The sequence below is a fragment of the Trachypithecus francoisi genome, unplaced genomic scaffold, assembly GCF_009764315.1.
Source record: "Trachypithecus francoisi isolate TF-2019V2 unplaced genomic scaffold, Tfra_2.0 Lachesis_group3, whole genome shotgun sequence".
Classification (NCBI taxonomy): Eukaryota; Metazoa; Chordata; class Mammalia; order Primates; family Cercopithecidae; genus Trachypithecus; species Trachypithecus francoisi.
Genome location: NW_022681468.1, coordinates 43,098,940 through 43,113,837, shown reverse-complemented (window position 1 = coordinate 43,113,837; position 14,898 = coordinate 43,098,940). Strand labels below are relative to the sequence as shown.

Sequence of the window (14,898 nt, the reverse complement as noted above, 5' to 3'; positions counted from 1 at the left end):
GATTCTGGGAAGGGCTTAGAAAAGAGGAGCGGTCTAGAGAAAACTCCCATCTTCTAAGAGAATACGTAAATAATCACGTCCAGATTGTTGGTAGAAATGTGGACAGTAAAGTCCATTCTGGTGAAGTCTCAGATGGAAATGAAAAAGATGTTTTTGGACAGTAGAGGAAAGTGGATCCTTTCTCAAGGACATGAGCCTTCTCCTGCCCTCAGACTGAAACTTACATCATCTGCTCTCCTGATTCTTAAGTCTTTGGACTCTGGAACTTATGCTATTGGTTCCCCTGGTTCTCAGACCTGCAAAGTCAGACTGAAACTACATCACTGGCTTTCTTGGGTTTCCAGCATGCTGACTGCAGACCTTGGCACTTCTCAGCTCCCATGATTGCCTAAGCTAATCTCTTATAACAAATCTTTCTATACACATTTATATCCTATTGATTCTATTTCTATGCAGAACCCTAATTCAGTATTGTACTGATTTTTAAATGCCTTTGTTCATTCACTATTTAAGCATGTGCTTTATTCTTAATAGTATAATAGACGCTAAGGGCAGAGACTAGAGAAGTATGAATTAAGACTGCAAATTCCTCAGAAATGTTCAGGGAGTCACGACTACATAAACCTATTTAGAAAATGTAAATAAGAAAAATAATGGAAGGTAAACTCTGTATGAAAATTATGAAAATGAGTGGAACAAAGGGCATTATTATACCTAGGGCAATTTTTTGTTCAATGGTGCCAGGCTTGTTTTTAGGTGGTTGAATGCCTAAAAAGTCGAGGTGCTTTTTGTGGAGCCCCATGAAACTTTAATGGATTTATTTTCATCATGAATCAGGAACCATTTTATCAGTGGAAAATATGAGTAGATTATGGAAGCCATTTAACAGGCACAGCCATGGATGTGCATATCCATGACTGAACAAGCTGGAGAAAGAAACATGATTAGCTGTTTCTTTGTTAATATTCATTTGTTTTATTACCTGCTTGTTCTTGTCAGCATGTGTGTGATAACAGGCATCCATGGCATAGAAGTGTTAGGGGGAAAAGTGAACATTTAGAAAACCTTTTCCATTTTTCTTCTTGCAAATGGAGAAAAGTTATTTATTATTAGATTTTATAGGGAATCATTTGGAGGCTGCTATTCCAGTATGAGCACACCACAACCAAATATCTGATCTACAGATTGTATGTTTTCTTTTTTTTTGGAATATGGCTTTTAAAAAAGGTATTACTTAGTTAAGTGATTTTTTTTTTTTTTTTTTTTTTTTTGAGATAGGGTCTCACTCTGTCATCCAGGCTGGAGTGCAGTGGTATGATCATGGCTCATTGCAGCCTCAATCTCCCAGGCTCAAGTGATCCTCCCACCTCTGCCTTAGTAGTAGCTGGGACTACAGGTGTGTGCCACCATGCTCAGCTAATTTTTGTATTTTTTTTGTAGAGGCACAGTTTCCTCATGTTGCCCAGCCTGGTTTCAAACTCCTGGGCTTAGGTGATGTGCCTGCCTTGGCCTCCCAAAGTGCTGGGATTACAGATGTGAGCCACCGTGCCTGGCCAGTGAGTCTATTCTTCTTCTTCTTCTTCTTTTTTTTTTTTTTTTGAGATGGAGTCTTGCTCTGTCGCCCAGGCTGAAGTACAGTGGCACGATCTCGGCTCACTGCAAGCTCCGCCTCCCGGGTTCACGCCATTCTCCTGCCTCAGCCTCCTGAGTAGCTGGGACTACAGGCGCCCACCACCACACCCGGCTGATTTTTTGTGTTTTTAGTAGAGACGGGGTTTCACTGTGTTAGCCAGGATGGTCTCAATCGCTTGACCTCGTGATCTGCCCACCTCAGCCTCCCAAAGTGCTAGGATTATAGGCGTGAGCCACCGCGCCTGGCCGAGTCTATTCTTAATATTCAGTCTATTTATTTTCAGTTGTTGTGATGTATTTGGATATATTCACTATAGAGTCAATGCTGAGGAGAGTTTGTAACTGCCTCATAGAAATTATCTCTGTAGCTTGACTTGGCTCTATTGTGAGATAAAAGAATGACTTTAGAAATTGCCTTGAGGATGATTTACAGCATGGGATGGGAAGACTAGTGAATGAACTGAACAGCTAGAAAGCCAGAAACTCATAACACCTGAAAATTGCCTGAGCCATTCATGACCTTTTTCAACCTGTTTACACGTCCCAGGCTAGTATGTATGGCAGTGAGATTAAAAAAAAAATCTTTCTAATCAGAGAATTTGTAAATTAAAATGTTGACACAACATTTGCTTGTAAGGATTCATTGGAGTGATAGAGAAATATTGGGGGTTTGGGGAAAGAAAGCAAGAACAACCATTTGGTGTTGTGTTTTCTCTGCATGCACAGAAATTTAATTATCAGGTCACCTCAGTTCTCAGCAGAGTAAATTACAGTCTTGGCCATTAATTTGTATGCAAATGCCACCACAGTAGGAAAACAACACAACACTTGGGTCCTATCAAGCAATTCCCTTGTAGGAGGCATACACATGAGAGAGCAGAGCTTAGACGAGTTAGAGAGGCTGACAGTTTCACACTTGCTTTTGTCTAGGTGAGTCTTTTTGCAGTGATGAAACAGTTTAGAGTAATCATCAAAGCCAAATGTTCGGAAAACATTGGTAGTTGAGAGAGTCCTTGAAGTGAGAAACGAGGGCCCAGTGAATCTGACTACAGATATGGATCTGTTTAGAACACTACCTACAGTTGAGGGTTTTGTGATCCCTGCAGTCAGAACCAATCACCCTACCTCTCAGTACTTTCATCATGGCTCTTCTTTTACCTTTGATGGGTTTGGCCTCGTGGGGAAAGCAAATAAGCCTCAAAGAGGCTAGAGGAGCCCTTGATATAGGGTGCATCCCTTAGGTGAATAATCAGCAACCCAAATCCCTGCTCAAAGATGCAAGGACAACTTGAGGCTGACATAGGTGTATTAGTCAGGGTTCTCTAGAGGAACAAAGATAATAGGATGGATGTATATATAAAGGGGAGTTTATTAAGGAGTACTGACTCACATGATCACAAGGTAAAGTTCTGCAATAGGCTATCTGCAAGCTGAGGAGCAAGGAAGCCAGTCCAAGTCCCAAAACCTCAAAAGTAGTGAAACCAACAATGCAGCCTTCAGTCTGTGGTCGAAAATCCAAGAGTCCCAAAGCTGAAGAACTTGGAGTCCGATGTTCAAGGGCAGGAAGCATTCAACATGGAAGAAATATGGAGGCTGGAAGACTCAGCCAGTCAAGTTTTTCCACGTTCTTCCACCAGCTTTTTATTCTGGCCATGGTGGAAGCTGATTAGATGGTTCCCGCCCAGACTGAGGGTAGGTCTGCCTTTCCCAGTTCACTGACTCAAATGTTAATCTCTTTTGGCAACACCCTCACAGATATACCCAGGAACAATACTTTGCATCCTTCAGTCCAATCAAGTTGACAATATTAACCATCACAATAGGTAAACACTTTTTTCTCGTGGGTGTAAATATAGTGGGCTGAATATGGCACCAGAAGGGCCCAGGTTGTAGTATCATTGTCTGTATTCACAGTTAGTTGGGTTTGACCTTAGTTCATGGCTGTTGGGACAGGGAAGAGGGTCCAATAACTAGAGACATGGGGACGGGGTCAGACAAGTAAGCTGTGGGCTGGATTTAAAGGCTTATCTAGGAACTCACAATATAAATAGGAATGCCAGAAGAACTTCCCCGGTAAATACAGTAGGGAGTAGAGAAATGCAACATTTCATGGGTACTCAGCCTTCTTTCCTAGGTTTAGAGCAGGAAGACAAGTGCTTATTGGCTCATGACTTATGGATTTGAGCTTTCTCAACTGCACAGAAATGACTTTATGCAGGGAAAATTTGAGTCACTAAGGGGAGATCATCTGGGTCTTGCAATGGAAAGAGGTAAGGCTGCTATAAGATACAGATTTCTTTTAAGCCACCATTAAAAAAACTCCATTGGGGCACAACTGAAGTACAATAAACTGCACATACATAAAGTACACAAGTTGATGAGTTTTGACATGTTGTACTTGTGAAACAAATACCACAGTCAAGAAAACATATATTTACATTACTCCAAAAATTTCCTCTTGCCTCTTTGTAATCCATCTCTCTCTCTAACCCCACCCCAGGCAACCATGGATCAGTTTTCTGTCACTATATATTATTTCGAATTTTTAGATTATTATATAAATGGAGTTATATAATGCACATTTTTTCACCTTTTTTCCCACTCAGTTTAATGTTTTTGAGATTCATTCACGTTGTTGCAGGTAATAAATAGTTCCTTCCTTTTGATTTCTGAGTAGTATTCCATTGTATTGATATACCACAATTTGTTTATCTGTTCATGTGTTGCCAGGCTTTTCTTTGCTTCCAGATTTTGACTATTACACATGAAACATCTATGAACATGTGTAAGTCTTTGTGTGAACATGTGTGTTTGTTTTTCTTGGGAAAATATCTGGGAATGAGTGGCTAGGTTATATGGTCAAATGTATGTTATGTTTGTATGTTATGTTTAAATTCTTTTTTTTTTTTTTGAGAAGGAGTCTCGCTCTGTCACCCACGCTGGAGTGCAGTGGTACAATCTCAGCTCACTGCAACCTCCACCTCCCATGTTCAAGTGATTCTCTTGCCTCAGCCTCCGGAGTAGCTGGGATTACAGGCGTGTGTCACCATGCCCAGCTAACTTTTATATTTTTTAGTAGAGAAAGTGTTTCACCATGCTGGCCAGGCTGGTCTCGACCTCTGATCTTAGTTGATCTACTCGCCCTGGCATCCCACAGTGCTGGGATTACAGGCATGAGCCACCACACCTGGCCTAAATTCTTGGGAAACTGCCAAATAGTGTTCAAAAGTTTTATCATTTTACATTTTCACCAGGAGTGTATGAGGGCTCCAGATGCTTTGCTTCTTTGATTTTGATATGTTCAGTTTTTAAAAATTTTGTCGATAGCAAAGACATGGAATTAGCCTAAATGTCCATCAGTGGTACACTAGATAAAGAAAATGTGGCACACATGCACCCTGGAATACTATGCAGCCATAAAAAAGAATGAGATCATGTCCTTTGCTGGGACATGGATGGAGCTGGAGGCCATCGTCCTTAGCAAACTAACACAGGAGTAGAAAATCAAATACCGCATGTTCTCACTTATAAGTGGGAGCTAATGATGAGAACACATGGACATATAGAGGGGAACAACACACACTGGGACCTTTGGGAAGGTGGAGGGTGGGAGGGGGAGGAGGATCAGGAAAAATAACTAACGGGTACTAGGCTTCATATCTGGGTGATAAAATAATCTGTACAAAAAAAAAAAAAAAAAACCCATGATACAAGTTTACCTATGTAACAAACCTGCACACGTACCCCTGAACTTAAAAGTTAAAAAAAGAAAAGATTTTTAAAAATTGCCCTCAATTCATTGATATCTCATGTGGTTTTACTGTGGCTTACCCTGATGATCACTGATGTGGAGCATCTTTCATTTGTTTATAGGCCATTTGTACACATTAATTTATGAAGTGTCTGGATTTTTAAATTTTGTTGGTTGTGTTATTTATGAGTTGTAAAGGGTCTTTATAAATTCTAGATAGAAGCCCTTTATTTTCCCTCAGTCTATGGTTTGCCTTTTTGTAAATAACATTGTTCAAAGAACAGAAGTTTTTAATTTTGATGGAGTCCAACTTAGGACTTTTTTTCTGGTATGGTTCATGCTTTTGTATATCCTGAAGTCACAAAAGATTGCTCTGAAGTTTTTTCCTGGGTGTTCTATAGTTTAAAGTTTTACAGTTAGATTATATATATGTAGATCTACATATATACAAATTAATAAAAATCATATACACATACACACACACTCAATGTGAGATAGAAGTGTTGATGTTTCTTTTCCCAAATAGATACCCGTATGCTCAAGCATCAGTTTCTGAAAATACTTTAATATTGAATTACATTGGCACTGTTGTGAAGAAATAATAGAACATACATGTGTGGTGCTATTTCTGGACTCTCTATTCTGCTTCATTGATTTATTGATCTATCCTTATAGCAAGTTGTCTTGATTTAATGTGCTATGTAGTAAGTCTTGAAATTAGATAGGTTAGTCCCCCTACTTTGTTCTTCTTAAAAATTATTTTGACTATTCTAGGTCCTTTATGTTTTCTTAAACACTTCAGAGTCTACTTGTCAGATTTGACAAAAATGTCTGTTTGGATTTTGGTTTGGATTGCATTAAATCATTATACTGGTTGAGGGAAATTAGCATGTTAACAATATTGAGTCTTCTGTTTTCTCTCAGTAATATTTTATTGCTTTTAGTGTGAGAGTTTTGAATGCTTTTTGTTAAATTTATTTATAAGTATTAGTGCAGTTTGATGCTCTTTCTAAATGGAATTAAAAAAAATTTCATATGTAGTTTATGACTAGAATATAAAAACAGAATCGATTTTTATATAATGACCTTGCCAAATTCACTAAGTAGTTCTCATAGTTGATTTTAGCTATAGGGTTTCAGTAGATTCCCTACACTCCTTTTCTTTCAAGATTGAGAAATATCCATAGAATGGTGAAATTTTTTATTTTTTATCAGAAATTGACAATAAATTCTGTCAGCATTGTTTTCTGTATGAGTTGAGATGATTATTTGGTTTTTCTTTTTTATTGTGTTAATTTGGTAAATTGCATCAACTTTAGTATCTTAAACCAACCTTGCATTTCTAGGGTAAACCTTATGTGATCATAATATATAATCCTTTAAATACATTATTGGATTTCTTTTTTTAATATATTGCTGAGGAATTTTTTATGACTATAATCATAAGAGATATTGGCATATGATTTTCTATATTTGTGATGTCTTGTTAAAAGGTGTTAAGGATTATGCTGACCTCTTAAAATGAGTTCAGAAATGCTCTTTCTTTCTCTTCTTTCTGTAAGAGCTGTGTAGAGATTGATATTATTTGATATTTATTGAACTCTGTATCCAAAAACTGCAGAACACTCTTTTCAATTGCACGTCATTATGGTCAACTATATGTCAAGGTACGGAGATTAATAAAAGATATAATATTGCATTGTGGGGTTGATAAAGTGTGAAGTTAAATATGAGATAACAATAACACAAAGGAGAGGGGAGGTAAATTATTTATACTGTTGCAAAGTACAAATCATTGTACCATGGTATAATATTGTATAATGCAATGTATAAATTTTGTAAATTGATATAACACTGTCTTAAAATAGACTGTGATTCACATAGGACACAATCCCTAGAACAACCGTTGACAAAAGAAAATGCAAATAGGTATAGCCAAAGAACTTAATAGACAATTTAAAATTGAATTTTAAGCGAACAGGTTATTAACACATATATAAAGTAGTAAGAGCAACTGAAGATGAAAAAACAGACGCAACAAATAGAAAACAAACAGCAAAATGACATACCTAAACCCAACAATGTTCTTACATTAAATGCAAATTAAATAAATTCTCACTTGAAAGTACAGATTGTCAAACTGAAGAAAAAAGCAAGACCCAACTGTATTATAACTATAAGAAGCATACATTAAATATAAACACGGGTTGAAAATGAAAGAATTAAAAATATGAGTTATGCAAACTGAAAGCATAAGGAAGCTAGTGCAGTTACATTAATATCAGACAAAGTAGACTTGAAGACAAGGAGTATTAGGAAAAAGAAAGAAGTATGTTTTATAGTGGTAAAGTGGTCAGTTCAAGAAAACACAAAATTGTAAGCGTGTATGCACCTATTAAGGGCTTAAAAATACATGAAGGAAGAAGTAACAAACTAAAAGAAGAAATAAAATTTCAAAATAAAAGTTAAAGATTTTAACACCTCTTTCTCAGTAGCTGCTAGAGCAATGAAAAAAAAAAAAAACAAACCCAGCAAGTATATATATAATCTGTGTTCCCTTCTTTCAGAAATTGGATCTCCTCCAATTTCTGCCTGCTCTTGCTCACCATGCCTTCAAATAGTTGACTTAAAAAATGTTGTTGTGAATTTATAATTTTTACTTGTAGAGGGGTTAGTTTGAATCACTCTGCCATTATCAGAACTGGAATTTTCAATATTGTAACTTGTTTCCTAGTATAGTGCTTTGTAGGTTACTAATTGTAATGGAAGATTTTCTGTTTGACTCACTCATATTTAATTATTACAAGTGCCATCGCTTTGTTCATATGTGAAATGGAGTTGTCAAAACATCTCGTATAAGGTTTGGGTGACAAAACAGATATTTGCAGGAGGACCAGATGTTGATCTTTTTTCTGCCACTTACTAGCTATTTGATTTTACTCAAGTCTTTTAAGTGGCCTCAGCCTTAGTTTCTCTATTTGAGGTGGGGATGAGGGAGAATGAGGGAGTTGGTTTACATCAACGTTTTTCAAACTTAATGTGTCAGAGGCTTCCTTCTCCCCCCAGCATAATCTTATAAAAATACAAAGCATATTAAAACAAAATAGCCCTGATTGAAAAGAGTACAGAGCCCAACCTGTGTATTGCATCCCTTATACACCTCCATGTCTACATTGGCATTGAAGCTCCTTTGGGGAACCTTAGACTTCCTCAGGGAATAGTCTCAAAAAAAAAAAAAAATCAAGACTGGGTAGTTTATAAAACTATTTTCCTAACCTGTTTGAGTCCAGGAATGGCCAGATTGTGCTTTTGGAAATGTGGCCGTTTTTCCTAGGGACTAATGTGGGCAGTTGTCATTTTTGACCTCCCTTCTGCTTTTTCTTACCCTTGTTTCTATCCTTATCCAACCAACATGGGCAGCCATTTGCTGTGGATATTGGAGAAATCTCATATCTAAGGGATTTCCTGAAATTGTAGTTGAAAGTAGCACTCAGGTACTGCACCACTGAGCACAACCCCCCCTACCTGTCTCTACTTCCCATCTATACAGTGTGAGCAGTACTTGCCTCCACCGCATTGCTCTATGTGGGAGGAATTAATAAGCTTGGCGCTGCTCTGATCATTTATAATTTTTTTCTCCATGTCTAAAGTAGCAGCAGACAGGCTCAAGAAATCCTCTCTTTGCATCGCCAGTTGGTAATTTTGCTTCCTTAAAAGAAGCAACAAAATGAGCAGGTGTTGGGCACTTCCCACTTCCAGGCAGTGTTGTTAGCTCCTACAGAGCACTCCACCTCCAGGCTTGGGAAAAAGCATTGTAAGGTAGGGTGGGAAGTACAACCCACACTATCAGCTCTATCTCCTCCTGCCCCAGCCCTCATTTTTTCCACCCTTCCACTACAACAACCCTAATGGTAAGTTCTCAAAGTCAGACCCTGGGAGAGGGCACATGCTTTCCTTTGCATATAAATGCCAAGCTGGAGAAAAGGATTTCCACAAAGGGCAGTGACATGGTGGGGGATGCTGATGAAGATGATGAAAATAACAATAGTAGTTAAACATTTAAAAAGTGTATCATATGCCAGACATATGCTAAGTGCCTTTATGTGATTTACTCATTTAGTCTTCTCAACAATTTTAAGAGGTAAGGGATATAGAAATGAGGACAGTGAAGTTTAGAGAGATTAAAGGAACTTGCTTAGGTCCCAGACTTGCAAATGTAATATCCCAGTTTTAAACTCTGTCAGCGTGGCTTCACATTCTGCGCTCTTAACCACTCTAACCATGGCTGATACTACTCCCAACAGACAGTTTCTGTCATACTAAGACCCCACCATCCTGTCTGTTTGGAAGATAGAGATGGAATTTCCTCTGCCCCTCCTTAAACTAGAAAAAAATGATTAAAAATTACAGAGAGAGGAACACTCTGGCTTCCTTGCAATAGGAACTTGATATTCATAGGTCATTTTTGGATACCTCTTTGACTGTGAAAGTCATGAACTGCCTGCCAGTCCAAGAAGCCCACAGTAGCACCTTGATTATGTGTTCATAAAGGGATGAAGCTGCTGGAGTACGTGTATCAGAAAGATTGCAGGAGAGTCAGTCTTCTCTTTGGTGGCAGATATTTAGATGATATCTGAGATATGTCTGAATTCTGTGATTGAGTGAGATGAACAGTCTTTCAGCTTCAAGGTGTATCCACATTTATGAAAATTGTGTAACTATTTTTCTGTCACATTAGCAAGTTAATTGGATAAGGGTAAATTAGATAAAAAGATAAAATAAAAATTTCTATTGTCTTATTTCCTTGGTACTTAATTAGAAAGGGATTACAACTTGGTATGTATATGATGCTTCAGAAGATGCTAACTTATTGTTGAAATAAGTGTCACAACTTAGAGGAGACCTTGTGACTTTCAAAGATTAAGTTAAATGAAATCCACATCAGCTATTTAGTAGCATAGATACATTGAAAGGCAAGTAGCTGGGATCTTGCAAATAGACAAGAGCCAAATTTGAAATTTGAAAACAAACAAACCAATGGGCAAACACTGGGGAGAGACTGGAAAACGCTTTGGAAAAACCATTGACTTGGAACATGGTAGACTTTAGATTGGTCCTGGTTTGGTGTGATGGTGGGCAAATCACTTCAGCTTTTTGGCTTTGGTTTTTCTATATGAAGTAGAGGGAATAGATGCTCATGAAAATGTTTTCCAGCCCAATGTATGTAATTTTATTTTCCTGGTGATAAAACACAGTTGCATCCATTTTGTCCAGAATTTAAGAAGTTTTTTCCATGGGGAAACAGATGGTAGAGGGAGCATAATGGACTATTAATAACATGGACTTCGGAGCAAGACAGCTTAGATTTGAATCTTGGCCCACTGCTTATAAACTGTTATGACTGTGGCAAGTTATTAACCTCATTGTGCCTTAGTTTCTTCATTCATAGCCTGGGGATAATAATAGTACCTACTTCCTTAGGTTGTTGTGAGGGGTAAATAAGTTAACGTATGTCAAGTAGTAGAACAGTGCCTGGCATGTGATAAATGCTGCATAAAGGATTGCTCTTATTACTGTAACAGGCCACTATTGACTTCTATTGCTGCTCAGTGGCCTTTGCAAGATCTCTTTGCAAGAGATCGCAGGTTTCATTTTTAGACTGAGAATTCCCTGAGGTCCTTGGGGAGTGAGGCTTAGAACAGCATGTGCGGATGTATTTATAATCCCACAAGGAGCAATAAGCCTGTATGCACTCACATCTACACTACTGCCCTTTTCACTGCTCTGTTCTTCCTTTATCCATCACAAAGAAAGCACTCTTGACAGGTGTCAGGGTGGAAGCAGGAGAACTCCCTGAACCTTGCTATGACTAGTAAGCTAGATAGGGCTCTAGCTTCCTAATGCAATGAAATCTGATGATATGCACAGTGGTTAGGGACATAGATGCTACACCTAAGTCCCAACTTTGGTAATTTCTTAAATTTGTTGCCTTATGACAAGTTACTTAACTTTTCTCTGCCTTTTGTTTCTATCTATATAATCATAATATAATTCCTACTTCATGGAATGGGTAGATGCAAATTCCCAAGAAGGTAGCTGGTTTATATGTTTAGTATATGGGAAATGTTATAAGTACTGTATGATTGTGTATCAGGCAAGGAGAATTTTTGCTCTGTGGATGATCAATGACTCACTAAAAAAAATCAAGAACCAAATGCTAATAAATTAGTTGCAATTATTTTATAGATGGAAAGATATCCATGCATTGACTAACTCATTTGAAATGGATGACTTATGACTACTTAAATTTTAAAAATTGGCCTAAAAATATAAATTAGAATGGAATCTCAGAGTTGGAAAACACTCCAATTGTTGTCTAATCCAGACACCCCTCACATGCATGTATCTCCCCAGGTGCTTAGCTGGTCCTGTACTCTAAAGGTGGAAGTAGTTTGATTTTGTTCCTGTTGTTCCTGGATCTCTCCTATTTGCAATGGTCCATCCCATCCTAGAGTGCTATGCCCAGCACATGGAGGCATGAAGAGACTGGTCATTATGGTGGTTTTCTGATGGAATGGTATTTGCATAGCTTATTGGAGTAATGCTGGGAAATCTAGTCTCTTCTGACACTTAGGTTTCCAGGTCCTACTGTGGTGTTACATGCAGCCAATAGAATTAAGTGAGATGACAAAGATGTACTCTTACGTTTCTGGAGAAGCTGCTCCATGAAAGAGAAGATCAGTAAAAAATAAATCGAATGTTGATGCATGTCGGGGAAGTTTGGAGTTGGAGAATTTTAGAGCTAGAAAAGACCTGGGAGATGATGCAGACCTTTAAAATGATCCAAAAACAAGGCATAAGAGAGGTTAAGAGACTTGGCCACAGGAGCTCCACTAGTTAATGTGAGTACACAGAGTGAGAGTTCTTTCCACCACCTCTCTCTGATTCTCCAGCACTATGATTAGAAATGTGGGTGCTAGAGACTGGCTGCTTTAAATCAGATCTTGGTTCTGCTCTTTATTGGCAGTGTGATCTTCTGCCAGCTGTATACTTCTCTCTGCCTCAATTTTCTTACTTGGAAAAATGGAAATAATCGTAAAGGTTTTGTGTGTAAGGCACTTATGACAGTGTCTGACGCATAATGAGTACTCAGTAAGTATGTTATTATTGCCAGTCTTCCAGAGAACCCCAGGAATGTCAGCTCTCAGACAAGCCAGAGAATACATGTTTTGACCAGGCTGGTGTTTAAAAGTATTTTCTCTCACTTGAAATATGGCTTTTTATTCCTTCCTGACTTCTGATTCAGATGTGATCTTCAGGACCCATCTGTGAATGAACAACCATATTCTTCTCTGGAATCACTATGTGACTTTGGGATATAAAATGATTAAAAATTATTCCCCATTATTTGTGGTTTCCAATTCACATTCAGCAAATATTTACAGAGTAGTCTGCTGTGTGCCTGGCTTGGAGATAGGGCCTGGATGCAAAGGTGGGCAGTCTGATGTGCTCCTTACCCTCATGGTATATGCAGGTTAGGTGGGGCAATTTGCAGTTAGATAGGTAATGCTGCCATGGCATGGGAGGGAGCACTGACAAGAGAGAACAGAACATTGTTTTACAGCACATGGAGGGAGCTCTTAACCTGATGTAAGAGGTCAGGGAAGGACTTTCTGGAAGAAGTGATGTCTGAGCTGAGACCTCAGTGATGAGTTAGATTCCTGACTAGTGTATATAGGGGCTGGAGAAGAGTATTCTAAGCACAGGGAACCGTGTATGTGTGTGTATGTGTGAGTGCATGGATATACACTCAGGCTTAGGAGAACTCTGGGTATTCACCAAGTCATTCAATATTTAACAAGTGTTTATGAACTACTTACTATGCAGCAGGCATTGTTTTACATATTGAGAGACATCAGTTAACAAAATAGGAAATATTCTTACTTTCATGGAAGTGATAGGGGAGAACAGAGAACTAAAGCTTAGTGCTATGAAGACAACTACTTAAGGGAGGATGTTCAGGGAGGACTGTAGGATGAAGTGCCAGTCAAGCTGAGACCTGCGATATGAAGGAGCCAGACATGTAAACACCTGGGAGAGGCAGAAGGAACAACAAAGTCCAAGAGCTCAACAGCAGGAACAATCTCGGCCTGTTGGAGAAACTGAAAGAGGGCCCATGTGCTGGTATATCAAGATGTGGGAAAAGTGTATGAATAATTCAAAGGGTGTTTCATTAGGAGGGCTGTTATCAAAAAGATAAAAGACAACGTGTGTTGGTGAGGGTATGGAGAAGAGGGAACTCTAGCACACTGTTGATGGGAATGTACATGGTTGCAGTTGTTATGGAAAACACTATAGAAGTTCCTAAATAAATTAATAATAGGCTGGGCATGGTGGCTCACGCCTGTCATCCCAACACTTTGGGAGGCCCTGGCCAACATGGTGAAACCCTGTCTCTACTTAAACAAACAAACAAACAACAAACAAACAAACCTAGCTATGGTAGTGCATGCCTGTAATCTCAGCTACTCTGGTGGCTGAGGCATGAGAATTGCTTGAACCTAGGAGGCAGAGGTTGCAGTGAGCTGAGATCGCACCAGTGCACTCCAGCCTGGGTGGCAGAGTGGGACTCTGTCTCAAAGAAAAGAAAAAAAATTAACAATACACTGCTATATGATTGAGAAGTCCGTCTTCTGGTTATATACCTCAGGAGGTGAAATCACTACCTTATAAAGATATCTGCACTCCCATGCTCACTGCAGCATTATTCACAGTAGCGAAGATAAGGAAACAACCTAAGTGTCCATCAATAGGCGAATGGATGAAGAAATTGTGGTACATAAATATGCCTTAGAAAGGAACGAGATTTTTATATTGACAATGAAAAAACAATTTAAAAAACAAGATCTGTCATTTGCCCTAACATGGATGGAACTGGAGGACATTATGCTAAATGAAGTAAGCCAGACACAGAAAGAGACATAGTGCATCATTTCACTTATATGTGGAATCTAAAAAAAAAAGTCCAAATATACAGAAACAGAATAAAATAGTTACCAAGGGGCAGGGGGCAGGAATAGGGATGCATGTCAAAGTATACAAAATGGATATGCAGGATGAACAAGTCTACAGATCTAACCTACAAGATGTGGATTATAGTGAATGAAACTGTACGTCATTAGGGACTTTTGTTGAATAAGTAGATTTCAGCTGCTCTTGTTACACAAAAAAGTAACTATGCAAGGTGATAGACATGTTAATTTGCTTCACTATAGGAACGATTTTACTATCTGTATGTATCCCATACCATCATGTTATAAACCTCAAATATATACAACTTATTTTTAAAAATCAATAATTCAAAGGTTGGATTGTTGATGCTGAGAAAGATTCAGAAAATTTCTCAATGGGTTAAAACACACACACACAATGAGTCTCTTTTCTTTTCTTTTTTTTTTTTTTGAGACGGAGTCTCACTCTGTCACCGAGCCTGGAGTTCAGTGGCGCAATCTCAG

General features: G+C 38.4%; 1 protein-coding gene across 1 annotated transcript in view; it reads left to right on the top strand.

Moving 5' to 3' along the window:
* The window catches only part of SYT16 (synaptotagmin 16), a 264,517-nt gene that overhangs the window by 187,028 nt on the left and 62,591 nt on the right, over positions 1 to 14,898 (top strand).